A 12,296-nucleotide genomic window follows, 5' to 3' on the forward strand; every position below is an offset into this window, starting at 1 on the left:
AAATATAATACTATTACTAGTTATGTCATGTTTGATAGGGGCCTAGAATGTTACATTATTCATGTTATAGCAGTTTATTCTACAAGTTCCTTCAGGAACAGAACCCAGGGATAGCATTTCTATATCTTACAGTTTAAAAGAAGTTTCTTCCTGCTCCGGTAGCTAACAGGGAATTTAAACAGTATGAGATTGTAATATAAAATGTGATACTGTCATTATTTATTTAGTTCCCTTTCATATCATTTAACTTGAAAATTGTGTGCTTTCTAAATTCCACAGAGTTTCCATAGATAAATAGATGCTGCTATGTTTTTTACTTCTGTTTTCCTGTTATCTCATTCAACTACTGAGCACAATTAGAAACAGATATAAATCAGGCAATAAAATAAAGTTTGTGCAAACAAGGCTGTGTGGAACAGAAGATTGTCTTACAGGGCTTCCACACAGCCTTGTTTGCACAAACATTATTTTATTGCCTGATTTATATCTGTTCCTAATTGTTGTCATCAGAAGATAGAAAGAAAAATAGTTCAAATATTACATACTTTATAGAAACTAAACCTTACACTTGTATCTTCAATATTTCAACAACTAATGTAATTGTAAAACTAAAATAAATTGACGTACTATTGAAAGGCTCATCTTTACTTTTAATACATAATCATTTCTAGCATGTACTGTATTTATTGATTAATATCCCTGTGGCGGTACCAACCGGATACCAAGGGTTAACACCAGGGAACAATGTCCTGCATAGGGAATCAGCAATTCACAACCCAGCCAGTTTTCAGGTTTTAAAACAGAATGACTTTTATTAAGGCTCATATGCCCAGTATTTATGCAGGTCTGACCCCCCCCAGAAGGGGGGTTGAAAGAATGTTGTACATTAGATGAAGGGAACACACCCTTGACATGATACAATAGATTTACCTTGCTTAAGCTGATAACAATTTAAACACAAGATACATTTGGCTTTTCTTATCACCTAAGCATTTGCTCTCTGAGGGTGATTAAACAATGGACTGTGTATTAATAACATTAATGACAGTGCACAATAGTTGAGGCTAAAGCTGAACACAGTTAACTCTTTCAGTGCTGACAGAAGGGTCTGTCACATCTACATAGCACAATATACAGCCTATAGACAAGCTTTCTTACGTTATAGTCCAGAAGTGGCTAGGTTTGTCACAATGCTCCCCCAGAACCAAGCCGGCATACACAGTCTGATCCCAACGGATCGGCTTGGGGATGTCCGGGGCAACTTTCGGCTCAAGTAAGCTACGGGGTGTTCTCCGCCATCTGCTCCAACTTGGCTCAGTACTGCCCCCACCCCAAACATGGAAGCGTCTCTTCCCAGAGGGACTGGGCTTGGGTAGTCACAGGGTTAACATCAGCGGGATCCATGGGAGCATAGGCAGAAACAAGGGGGGCCAAGTCATTTCCAAGGAGAACATCAGCAGGTAAGTCCTTCTTGACCCCCACATTCACAAGTCTAGCGCCCACTCCCCAATCCAAATGTACCCTGGCAACAGGTAGGCGGAACACAGTGCCCCCTGCTACCCTCACAGCCATAGTGTCTCCAGTGTGCTGTTTCTCAGACACCAAGTTCTCTTGAAGCAAGGTCATGGTAGCACCAGTATCCCGTAGACCACTGACCTCCTTCCCATTCACTTTAACCCGCTGCCGGTTATTCCGGTGGGCAGCTTGCACGGGGTCTGCTTCATGTAGGCTGCCCCAGCATTCTGGCGCCTCTACGTAGCGGGCCGCAGGCTGAGGATTATGTGGGATTCCGCCGGCGGGTCTTCTCCAGGACTGTGCTTGATTTGCTGCGTTTAGGGGACACTCTGGTCTTTTGTGCCCTAGTCGCTTACATCCAAAGCACCGAATAGGTTGTGAGTAGCCCCACGAATTGAACCGGGCTCTCTGAGGGTAGTTCGTGGCCGGAGGCCGCGTAGTATAGCGGTGCGCCGGGGGCTGGTAACTGGCCGCTGCTGGGGTGACTGGGGGTCTGTACTCCACTCTAGCAGTGGGCAATCGGTATACCGCTCCCCCTGCTCCTCGTACTGCCACGGATCCGCCCGTGTGTACTGTATCCGGCACCAAATGGGGAGCTATCAGGGTTAAAGTAGCTCCCGAATCCCGAAGTCCCTGGACCTCCTTCCCCTCTACGGTCCCCAGCTGGCGGGGATGTTGCCAGTTATCGGCGGCCCGGACCGACATCACCTCATGCAGAATTCCCAGGGGTTCCTCGGCTTGGGTGCTCAACACCTCATGAGCGGCTGGCTCCGTTTGGTAATGGTGAGCAGCCGCCCTTGGGGCCTGGTTCTGTCTGACCTGGTTCCAAGCTTGTCTGCTCCGATTTTGGGTGCACTCACGTGCCATATGTCCCCACTGCTTGCAGGTGTGGCATTGTATATTCGCCCGTCCGTTGTTAGGCTGTAGTCCATGGTGCCTCCTGGCATCAAAATACTGGTCTGCTAATCTGGCTGCTTCGGTTAAGGTGAGGGGTTTTCGATCTCTCACCCATTCTTGGGCTTCTGGGGACAAGCCGTTAAAGAATTGCTCCAACAGCATCAGTTGTCGCAATTCTTCCATGGTGGTAGCTTGGCTGGCCTGTATCCACCCTTGAGATGCTTGATCCAGCTTGTGGGCCCACTCTGCATGTGAATCTCTTTCTGGCTTGCGCAGGCCTCTAAACTTGCGCCGGTATGCCTCTGAGGTAATGGCATATCTTTCCAAGATCGCTCTCTTCACTTTAGCGTAATCCTTGCTGTCCTCCCTGGGTACAGCGCGATACGCTTCCGCTGCCCTACCGGCTAGCTTGCCTGCTAGCACCGGCACCCATACGGACTGCTCCAAATCATGTAACTCGCACAGTCTCTCAAAATCCTGTAAATACCCATCGATCTCATCCTTCTCCTCACAAAACATTTTAAATGCATGGTATGGGATTTTAGGTCTTACTGGGTTGCTGAGTGCGTCCAAAATGGATTCTGCTCGGGAGGATGCATTCCGCGGACTGTGTGCCATCACGTACTCCTGCACATCTGCCATTACCACGGATAGCATATCCCGTGGTACAGGTTGGGGTAAAAATTCCAGCCTGGTCCTCATTTCCCTCTGGTATAGGGTCTCCTCCATGGCTGCTGGAGGCGTAGCGCTGCGAGCTCTGTCTCCCTCCATCAGCTCAGCAATTAATATAGCCTTGGGTTTGCTGCTGCCTATCTTTCCCCTGGCTTCTAGCAGTTCCTTTAACGTTTGTCTCTTTAGCTTAGAATAATCCATCTCCATTCACTTCGGTCCCTGGTACTCCTTCCATCTTAGTCAGTATTGTAGTAATCCCCCTCTTCCTGAGGTTACTGGCTTGTGTAGTTGCTCTTCTGGGCGATAAGGTTCATTCCGTCGCTTGCCACCAATTGTGGCGGTACCAACCGGATACCAAGGGTTAACACCAGGGAACAATGTCCTGCATAGGGAATCAGCAATTCACAACCCAGCCAGTTTTCAGGTTTTAAAACAGAATGACTTTTATTAAGGCTCATATGCCCAGTATTTATGCAGGTCTGACCCCCCCCAGAAGGGGGGTTGAAAGAATGTTGTACATTAGATGAAGGGAACACACCCTTGACATGATACAATAGATTTACCTTGCTTAAGCTGATAACAATTTAAACACAAGATACATTTGGCTTTTCTTATCACCTAAGCATTTGCTCTCTGAGGGTGATTAAACAATGGACTGTGTATTAATAACATTAATGACAGTGCACAATAGTTGAGGCTAAAGCTGAACACAGTTAACTCTTTCAGTGCTGACAGAAGGGTCTGTCACATCTACATAGCACAATATACAGCCTATAGACAAGCTTTCTTACGTTATAGTCCAGAAGTGGCTAGGTTTGCCACAATCCCGTTAAAATATTACAGAGACAAACATTTACAAGTTATCTATATACTGTTCTAACAGGCTTCAATGTGCGAGCTCAGCACCAGCAGTAATGACACCAGGTTATTTATTGTAGAAAGCAGACACTTCTGCACTTGCTCTCAGTATCTGATCACAAGCAGCAGTCTGGGAACATTTGGCTTAACAGTAATATATGAAGCAGACTTCGGATCAGCATATATTTTGTGTTGGGATCAAGAACAAGTGCCTTCCCCATATCTCTCAGCCCTAATGCACTGCACTGTACACAGATAACATTCAGCTTTCTCACAGAGGTTAGTAGGGTTAATAGACTTTATGAGCACCAGGAATACGCAGCAGGTGTTTGCAGAGTCTGCTATAAATGTCACTGCAAGGATGTCATTGAGAAAAGTTTTACTATTGGTCTTGGTAATCTCTGGTCATGCATGCAGTGATGGGCAAACTATAGCAGGCATACAGATCACTGATGTAAAAAAGGCAGTGACACAGATTGTACAGGAGCAGGGGTACAGTAGTATACAGGAGCAGGGGTACAGAAGTATACAGGAGCGGGGTACAGCAGTATACAGGAGCAGGGGTACATCAGTATACAGGAGCAGGGGTACAGAAGTATACAGGAGCAGGGGTACAGCAGTATACAGGAGAAGAGGTACAGCAGTATACAGGAGCGGGGTACAGCAGTATACAGGAGCAGGGTTACAGCAGTATATAGGAGCAGGGGTACAGCAGTATACAGGAGCAGGGGTACATCAGTATACAGGAGCAGGGGTACAGCAGTCAGGGCCGCCATCAGGGGGTGATAGGGGTGACTCCTGTCAGGGGCCCAATGGGCTAGGGGGGCCCCATGAGGCAAGAACTAAAAAAAAACTAATTTTTTTTTTTTTTTTTTTTTTACATTTTGGCAGCCACCAGTGGGTACTACAGCAGAGTGCTAATTGAGCATGGGGAATGTTATTACAAGGAGTAAAGTATTAGCATTTGAGAGGATTTCTGAGTGTGCACTAAACCACTATGCACAGTGTGAGACAGACTTGGCACTTTGTTTGTAGAGTGTGTGCCTGAGTCAGACGGCTGATCACTTTCATTTGCAGAGGAGGTAGGAATTACTTAGCAAATGTTTTTTATTTCTTTGTGCAATTTAAGATTGTAACTTCAGTGTGGTAGTAGTTGTATGGCGGGGCCAGGGGTCCATAAAAACACATTTTTTTCTATATGTGAATCCTTATGTGTGAGTGTGTGTGTGTGTGTGAGTTTCAGTGTATATTACTACCTTTACAACATTTCCAAGTTTAAATAGACACTTAAGAATAAAGTGCATATACGTTTTAGTCACTTGGACAAAAATTGCACATGTCAAAGGAGGGGGGGGGGGGCCCTGATCAATCGTTAAGTCAGGGGCCCCAAAATTTCTAGTGGCGGCCCTGACAGCAGTATACAGGAGCAGGGGTACATCAGTATACAGGAGCAGGGGTACAGCAGTATACAGGAGCAGGGGTACAGCAGTATACAGGAGCAGGGTTACAGCAGTATACAGGAGCAGGGGTACAGCAGTATACAGGAGCAGGGGTACAGCAGTATAGAGGAGCAGGGGTACAGCAGTATACAGGAGCAGTGGTACAGCAGTATACAGGAGCAGGGGTACAGCAGTATACAGGAGCAGGGGTACAGCAGTATACAGGAGCAGGGGTACAGCAGTATACAGGAGCAGTGACACAGCAGTATACAGGAGCAGGGGTACAGCAGTATACAGGAGCGGGGTACAGCAGTATACAGGAGCAGGGGTACAGCAGTATACAGGAGCAGGGGTACAGCAGTATACAGGAGCAGGGGTACAGCAGTATACAGGAGCAGGGGTATAGCAGTATACAGGAGCAGTGCTACAGCAGTATACAGGAGCAGGGGTACAGCAGTATACAGGAGCAGTGCTACAGCAGTATACAGGAGCAGGGGTACAGCAGTATACAGGAGCAGGGGTACAGCAGTATACAGGAGCAGGGGTACAGCAGTATACAGGAGCGGGGTACAGCAGTATACAGGAGCAGGGTTACAGCAGTATACAGGAGCAGGGGTACAGCAGTATACAGGAGCAGGGGTACAGCAGTATACAGGAGCAGGGGTACATCAGTATACAGGAGCAGGGGTACAGCAGTATACAGGAGCAGGGGTACAGCAGTATACAGGAGCAGGGTTACAGCAGTATACAGGAGCAGGGGTACAGCAGTATACAGGAGCAGGGGTACAGCAGTATAGAGGAGCAGGGGTACAGCAGTATACAGGAGCAGGGGTACAGCAGTATACAGGAGCAGTGACACAGCAGTATACAGGAGCAGGGGTACAGCAGTATACAGGAGCGGGGTACAGCAGTATACAGGAACAGGGGTAGAGCAGTATACAGGAGCAGGGGTACAGCAGTATACAGGAGCAGGGGTACAGCAGTATACAGGAGCAGGGGTATAGCAGTATACAGGAGCAGTGCTACAGCAGTATACAGGAGCAGGGGTACAGCAGTATACAGGAGCAGTGCTACAGCAGTATACAGGAGCAGGGGTACAGCAGTATACAGGATCAGGGGTACAGCAGTATACAGGAGCAGGGGTACAGCAGTATACATGAGCAGGGGTACAGCAGTATACAGGAGCAGGGGTACAGCAGTATACAGGAGCAGGGGTATAGCAGTATACAGGAGCAGGGAGCATAGGTACAGCAGTATACAGGAGCAGGGGTACAGCAGTATACAGGAGCAGGGGTACAGCAGTATACAGGAGCAGGGGTATAGAAGTATACAGGAGCAGGGGTATAGCAGTATACAGGAGCAGTGCTACAGCAGTATACAGGAGCAGGGGTACAGCAGTATACAGGAGCAGTGCTACAGCAGTATACAGGAGCAGTGCTACAGCAGTATACAGGAGCAGGGGTACAGCAGTATACAGGAGCAGTGCTACAGCAGTATACAGGAGGAGGGATACAGAAGTATACAGGAGCGGGGTACAGCAGTATATAGGAGCAGGGGTACAGAAGTATACAGGAGCAGGGGTACAGCAGTATACAGGAGCAGTGCTACAGCAGTATACAGGAGCAGTGCTACAGCAGTATACAGGAGCAGGGGTAAAGCAGTATACAGGAGCAGTGCTACAGCAGTATACAGGAGGAGGGATACAGAAGTATACAGGAGCGGGGTACAGCAGTATATAGGAGCAGGGGTACAGAAGTATACAGGAGCAGGGGTACAGCACTATACAGGAGCAGTGCTACAGCAGTATACAGGAGCAGGGGTACAGCAGTATACAGGAGCAGGGATACAGCAGTATACAGGAGCAGGGATACAGCAGTATACAGGAGCAGGGGTACAGCAGTATACAGGAGCAGGGATACAGCAGTATACAGGAGCAGTGCTACAGCAGTATACAGGAGCAGTGCTACAGTAGTATACAGGGGCAGGGGTACAGCAGTATACAGGAGCAGTGCTACAGCAGTATACAGGAGCAGGGGTACAGCAGTACACAGGAGCAGTGCTACAGCAGTATACAGGAGCAGGGGTACAGCAGTATACAGGAGCAGTGCTACAGCAGTATACAGGAGCAGGGGTACAGCAGTATACAGGAGCAGGGGTACAGCAGTATACAGGAGCAGTGTTACAGCAGTATACAGGAGCAGGGGTACAGCAGTATACAGGAGCAGGGTTACAGCAGTATACAGGAGCAGGGGTACAGCAGTATACAGGAGCAGGGGTATAGCAGTATACAGGAGCGGGGTACAGCAGTATACAGGAGCGGGGTACAGCAGTATACAGCAGCAGGAGTACAGCAGTATACAGGAGCAGGGGTACAGCAATATACAGGAGCAGGGGTACAGTAGTATACAGGAGTAGGGGTACAGAAGTATACAGGAGTGGGAAACAGCAGTATACAGAAGCAGGGGTACAGCAGTATACAGGAGCAGGGGTACAGCAGTATACATGAGCAGGGGTACAGCAGTATACAGGATCGGGGCACAGCAGTATACAGGAGCAGGGGTACAGCAGTATACAGGAGCAGGGTTACAGCAGTATACAGGAGCAGGGGTACAGCAGTATACAGGAGCAAGGGGTACAACAGTATACAGGAGCAGGGGTACAGCAGTATACAGGAGCAGGGATACAGCAGTATACAGGATCAGGGGTACAGAAGTATACAGGAGCAGTGACACAGCAGTAAACAGGAGCAGGGGTACAGCAGTATACAGGAGCAGGGGTACAGCAGTATACAGGAGCGGGGTACAGCAGTATACATGAGCAGGGGTACAGCAGCATACAGGATCGGGGTACAGCAGTATACAGGAGCAGGGGTACAGTAGTATACAGGAGCAGGGTTACAGCAGTATACAAGAGAAGGGGTACAGCAGTATACAGGATCAGGGGTACAGCAGTATACAGGAGCAGGGGTACAGCAGTATACATGAGCAGGGGTACAGCAGTATACAGGAGCAGGGGTACAGCAGTATACAGGAGCAGGGGTATAGCAGTATACAGGAGCAGGGAGCATAGGTACAGCAGTATACAGGAGCAGGGGTACAGCAGTATACAGGAGCAGGGGTACAGCAGTATACAGGAGCAGGGGTATAGAAGTATACAGGAGCAGGGGTATAGCAGTATACAGGAGCAGTGCTACAGCAGTATACAGGAGCAGGGGTACAGCAGTATACAGGAGCAGTGCTACAGCAGTATACAGGAGCAGTGCTACAGCAGTATACAGGAGCAGGGGTACAGCAGTATACAGGAGCAGTGCTACAGCAGTATACAGGAGGAGGGATACAGAAGTATACAGGAGCGGGGTACAGCAGTATATAGGAGCAGGGGTACAGAAGTATACAGGAGCAGGGGTACAGCAGTATACAGGAGCAGTGCTACAGCAGTATACAGGAGCAGTGCTACAGCAGTATACAGGAGCAGGGGTACAGCAGTATACAGGAGCAGTGCTACAGCAGTATACAGGAGGAGGGATACAGAAGTATACAGGAGCGGGGTACAGCAGTATATAGGAGCAGGGGTACAGAAGTATACAGGAGCAGGGGTACAGCACTATACAGGAGCAGTGCTACAGCAGTATACAGGAGCAGGGGTACAGCAGTATACAGGAGCAGGGATACAGCAGTATACAGGAGCAGGGATACAGCAGTATACAGGAGCAGGGGTACAGCAGTATACAGGAGCAGGGATACAGCAGTATACAGGAGCAGTGCTACAGCAGTATACAGGAGCAGTGCTACAGTAGTATACAGGGGCAGGGGTACAGCAGTATACAGGAGCAGTGCTACAGCAGTATACAGGAGCAGGGGTACAGCAGTACACAGGAGCAGTGCTACAGCAGTATACAGGAGCAGGGGTACAGCAGTATACAGGAGCAGTGCTACAGCAGTATACAGGAGCAGGGGTACAGCAGTATACAGGAGCAGGGGTACAGCAGTATACAGGAGCAGTGTTACAGCAGTATACAGGAGCAGGGGTACAGCAGTATACAGGAGCAGGGTTACAGCAGTATACAGGAGCAGGGGTACAGCAGTATACAGGAGCAGGGGTATAGCAGTATACAGGAGCGGGGTACAGCAGTATACAGGAGCGGGGTACAGCAGTATACAGCAGCAGGAGTACAGCAGTATACAGGAGCAGGGGTACAGCAATATACAGGAGCAGGGGTACAGTAGTATACAGGAGTAGGGGTACAGAAGTATACAGGAGTGGGAAACAGCAGTATACAGAAGCAGGGGTACAGCAGTATACAGGAGCAGGGGTACAGCAGTATACATGAGCAGGGGTACAGCAGTATACCGGATCGGGGCACAGCAGTATACAGGAGCAGGGGTACAGCAGTATACAGGAGCAGGGTTACAGCAGTATACAGGAGCAGGGGTACAGCAGTATACAGGAGCAAGGGGTACAACAGTATACAGGAGCAGGGGTACAGCAGTATACAGGAGCAGGGATACAGCAGTATACAGGATCAGGGGTACAGAAGTATACAGGAGCAGTGACACAGCAGTAAACAGGAGCAGGGGTACAGCAGTATACAGGAGCAGGGGTACAGCAGTATACAGGAGCGGGGTACAGCAGTATACATGAGCAGGGGTACAGCAGCATACAGGATCGGGGTACAGCAGTATACAGGAGCAGGGGTACAGTAGTATACAGGAGCAGGGTTACAGCAGTATACAAGAGAAGGGGTACAGCAGTATACAGGAGCAGGGGTTCAACAGTATACAGGAGCAGGGGTACAGCAGTATACAGGAGCAGGGGTACAGCAGTATACAGGAGCAGGAATACATCAGTATACAGGAGCAGTGACACAGCAGTAAACAGGATCAGGGGTACAGCAGTATACAGGAGCAGGGGTACAGCAGTATACATGAGCAGGGGTACAGCAGTATACAGGATCGGGGTACAGCAGTATACAGGAGCAGGGGTACAGCAGTATACAGGAGCAGGGGTACATCAGTATACAGGAGCAGGGGTACAGCAGTATACAGGAGCAGGGGTACAGCAGTATACAGGAGCAGGGGTACAGCAGTATACAGGAGCAGGGGTACAGCAGTATACAGGAGCAGGGGTACAGCAGTATACAGGAGCAGGGGTACAGCAGTATACAGGAGCAGGGATACATCAGTATACAGGAGCAGGGATACAGCAGTATACAGGAGCAGGGATACATCAGTATACAGGAGCAGGGATACATCAGTATACAGGAGCAGGGATACATCAGTATACAGGAGCAGGGGTACAGCAGTATACAGGAGCAGGGGTACAGCAGTATACAGGAGCAGGGGTACAGCAGTATACAGGAGCAGGGTTACAGCAGTATACAAGAGCAGGGGTACAGCAGTATACAGGAGCAGGGGTACAGCAGTATAAAGGAGCAAGGGTACAGCAGTATACAGGAGCAGGGATACAGCAGTATACAGGAGCAGGGGTACAACAGTATACCGGAGCAGGGGTTCAGCAGTATACAGGAGCAGGGGTACAGCAGTATACAGGAGCAGGGGTACAGCAGTATACAGAAGCAGGGGTACAGAAGTATACAGGAGCAGGGGTACTGAAGTATACAGGAGCAGTGACACAGCAGTAAACAGGATCAGGGGTACAGCAGTATACAGGAGCAGGGGTACAGCAGTATAAAGGAGCAGGGGTACAGTAGTATACAGGAACAGGGGTACAGCAGTATACAGGAACAGGGGTACAGCAGTATACAGGAGCAGGGGTACAGCAGTATACAGGAGCAGGGACACAGCAGTATACAGGAGCAGGGGTACAGCAGTATACAGGAGTAGGGGTACAGTAGTATACAGGAGCAGGGGTACAGCAGTATACAGGAGTAGGGGTACAGTAGTATACAGGAGCAGGGATACAGCAGTATACAGGAGCAGGGGTACAGCAGTATACATGAGTAGGGGTACAGTAGTATACAGGAGTAGTGGTACAGCAGTATACTGGAGCAGGGGTACAGCAGTATACAGGAGCAGGGGTACAGCAGTATACAGGAGCGGGGTACAGCAGTATACAGGAGCAGGGGTACAGCAGTATACAGGAGCAGGGGTACAGCAGTATACAGGAGCAGGGGTACAACAGTATACAGGAGCAGGGGTACAGCAGTACACAGTAGCAGGGGTACAACAGTATACAGGATCAGGGGTACAGAAGTATACAGGAGCAGTGACACAGCAGTAAACAGTAGCAGGGGTACAGCAGTATAAAGGAGCAGGGGTACAGTAGTATACAGGAACAGGGGTACAGCAGTATACAGGAACAGGGGTACAGCAGTATACAGGAGCAGGGGTACAGCAGTATACAGGAGCAGGGACACAGCAGTATACAGGAGCAGGGGTACAGCAGTATACAGGAGTAGGGGTACAGTAGTATACAGGAGCAGGGGTACAGCAGTATACAGGAGTAGGGGTACAGCAGTATACAGGAGCAGGGGTACAGCAGTATACATGAGTAGGGGTACAGTAGTATACAGGAGTAGTGGTACAGCAGTATACTGGAGCAGGGGTACAGCAGTATACAGGAGCAGGGGTACAGCAGTATACAGGAGCGGGGTACAGCAGTATACAGGAGCAGGGGTACAGCAGTATACAGGAGCAGGGATACAGCAGTATACAGGAGCAGGGGTACAGCAGTATACAGGAGCAGGGGTACAACAGTATACAGGAGCAGGGGTACAGCAGTATACAGGAGCAGGGGTACAGCAGTATACAGGATCAGGGGTACAGAAGTATACAGTAGCAGGGGTACAACAGTATACAGGATCAGGGGTACAGAAGTATACAGGAGCAGTGACACAGCAGTAAACAGGAGCAGGGGTACAGCAGTATACAGGCACAAGGGTACAGCAGTATACAG

At 49.1% G+C, this 12,296-nt stretch overlaps 1 protein-coding gene across 1 annotated transcript in view; it reads left to right on the top strand.

Moving 5' to 3' along the window:
• Positions 1-4,104: 4,104 nt before the first annotated feature.
• The window catches only part of MICU1 (mitochondrial calcium uptake 1), a 381,583-nt gene continuing 373,391 nt past the window's right edge, over positions 4,105-12,296 (top strand). Inside the window, exon 1 of the mRNA XM_053691920.1 lies at positions 4,105-4,221. The gene's annotated coding sequence lies outside the window, so the exon portion shown is untranslated. The remainder of the gene's footprint in view (positions 4,222-12,296) is intronic.

Source organism: Bombina bombina, chromosome 9 (assembly GCF_027579735.1).
Source record: "Bombina bombina isolate aBomBom1 chromosome 9, aBomBom1.pri, whole genome shotgun sequence".
NCBI lineage: Eukaryota > Metazoa > Chordata > Amphibia > Anura > Bombinatoridae > Bombina > Bombina bombina.